The sequence below is a fragment of the Meles meles genome, chromosome 5 (genome assembly GCF_922984935.1).
Source record: "Meles meles chromosome 5, mMelMel3.1 paternal haplotype, whole genome shotgun sequence".
Classification (NCBI taxonomy): domain Eukaryota; kingdom Metazoa; phylum Chordata; class Mammalia; order Carnivora; family Mustelidae; genus Meles; species Meles meles.
Genome location: NC_060070.1, coordinates 107,032,665 through 107,035,272, shown reverse-complemented (window position 1 = coordinate 107,035,272; position 2,608 = coordinate 107,032,665). Strand labels below are relative to the sequence as shown.

Sequence of the window (2,608 nt, the reverse complement as noted above, 5' to 3'; positions counted from 1 at the left end):
TTGTCCATCAAATTCAAATTCAAATCCCACCTATTCTAAGAAATCTTCCCTCATCTTTTCCTATCTTGAAGGAAATGTTTCCTGTTCTGTGTTTCAACAACACCTAGTATGTTATGGTATTATTTCATTCTCCTTTTGCATCATATTTAATCACCCTTTTTTTGGTCTCCCCTTTGCCTTGAAACTTTTAATTCTTATTTCTTTTTTCTGTACAGATGTCTTTCACTGAGGACCACTTCAAATCCTTTTTTTTTTTTCCATAATAATCTTTATTGTGACAGGCAGGGCCGGACCCTCCCATGCTGGGAGATACTGTGTGGCAAGTGACAAAGCTCTGAACCTAGCCCCTTTGGGGGCTGCAGTGGTAGCGATGGGGGAAGGAGATGGGCCCCGTGGCTGGGCTAGTACCATGACAGAAGCCTGCTGCTTTGGGGAGACATACTCTTCTAACTGCATCCTGATGCCTCTGGACTTGAGGCAAGAGCTTTCCAGCTCTACTTGTCCTGCATCTTCTCCAGGATAGGCACAATCATGTCAAACTTGGGCTACTTAGTGGGTTTTCATTCACGCAGATCTTCATGAGCTTACATACATGGGAGGAATGCCTAGTGGGATGGTAGGCCGAAGTCCCTCCAGTGCTGCCTGCATTTGAATCTCCATGTTGGAGAGATCAGTCAAGGGTACCTCCCATGTCACCAGTCCCCACAGAAGCACTGCAAAACTCTGCATGCCTGCCAAGCATCTGTTTGTATCTTCAGGATTCTGCAGAGCTCAGGGGCCATCTAGGCAGGTGCATACATGCACCCAGAGCATTGCAAGGAGAACTTGACATTGGCCATGTTGATTCGGGCAGTCATGTCCTCATCAGTCACTACACTATGGCTATTGAGTGCATGTTGTAAAATGAGGGGCTCTAATGTGTGTAGGAAGGCCATGCCCCTTGCCATGTCCAGTGTAAACTTTACAGCCTGACTCTGGTCCACAAGGGAATTGCTGCCTTCATGTAATACATTGTACAGGGATCCTGTGTGTGAGGCTGTGGTGAGGAGAAGGTGGAGACTGACAGGCACCTAGCACAGGGAGAACATTTGGATGCGAGAAAATCCTGAGATGGGGACATTCCTCATTGAAGTCCCTGCTCTTCCTCGTACTCCAGTTTCAAACCTTTAGTGTCTTTATGACGATGTCATTGACCTGTCAACGGCCCTTGCATAGCTCTCCAGAGTGATAGTCATTGACTTTTGCCAGAAAGTTGAGCTGTTTGAAGTCAGTGCCAGCATGTTTGTGCAGAGTCCGATTTTGGGGCCGAGTGTGGTGGTTCTCTTCCAAAATGTGCCCTTGTATGGAATATGGTTAAAGTTGTGGCCCATCTTCTCTGCCTGCTCTCAGAGGAGATCTCTCAGGGGTCCTTGGCTTTGTCCTTGGACATCTCTCCATACTTGCTATAAATGCTGACAAGGGCCCCATTAGCCACCAGGTCCTCTGCAACCCAATGTTGGCCAAAAAAACAGGCATAATGCAGGGGCACATTTCATGTTCATTCACTGCACTGACGTCAGCTTTATACTGCTGCAGCTTCTGCACAATATCACGGTGTCTGTGACAGGCTGCCAGGTGCTAGGGGGTGTCATCACCACGGTTCATCACAGTGATTCGTGTTCCCCACATGATCAGCATCTCAACCACAGAACAACAGCCCTCTTGGCAGGCCCAGGGCAAGGGGGAGAAGACATGATCATCTCCTGGTTGAGGCTGTTCTCCGTGTTGTCCAGCCACAAGTGAATGGCCACCATGTTGCCCTCCCACCACTGGGTGAAAATGTCATCCATGGCAGCGTCTGGGCTCTGAGTCCCCTAGATTGGGGAAGACTGCGGATGGGGACTCAGGCTGGAGCAGCCTTCTTCGGGGAACTCCCCTCCGGCCAAGCCAGCCGTTGGTCCACCCCTGGCCCTCTTCAGACAGTGTGGGGCCCCGTTCCTCCCTCCTTCTCACCTCCCTTGCCCTTCTCTCAAATCCTTTTTTTTTTTTAGTTTTTATTTAAATTCCAGTTAGCTAACATACAGTGTAGTATTAGTTTCAGATGTACAATATAACGATTCAACACTTCCATACAACCCCCCAGTGCTCTTCATAAAAAGTGCGCTCCTTAATTCTCCATCACCTATTTCACCCATTTCCCCACCCACTTCCTCTCTGGTAGCCATCAGTTTGTTATCTGTAGTGAAGTGTGTTTCTTGGTCTGCTTCCCTCTTTCTTTATTCCCCCATGTTCATTTGTTTTGTTTCTTAAATTCCAAAAATGAATAAAATCTGATGGTATTTGGCTTTCTCTATCTGACTTATTTCACTTAGCACAGTACTCTGTAGCTCCATCCATAACATTGTAAATGGCTAGATTTCATTCTCCTTTTGGCTGAGTAATATATATGTATGTGTGTGTGTGTGTGTGTGTGTGTGTGTGTGTGTATAACTTCTGCATCCATTCATCAGTTGATGGACACTTGGGCTGTTTCCATAATTTGACTTTATAGATACTGGGGCTATAAACCTTGGGGTGCATATATCCCTTAATGAATCAGTATCTTTGTGTTCCTTAGGTATATACCTAG

At 46.7% G+C, this 2,608-nt stretch overlaps 1 pseudogene; it reads right to left on the bottom strand.

The window, feature by feature from the left end:
• Nucleotides 1–489: 489 nt before the first annotated feature.
• LOC123942533 lies at nucleotides 490–1,829 on the bottom strand (annotated as a pseudogene).
• Between the last annotated feature and the right edge of the window lie 779 nt (nucleotides 1,830–2,608).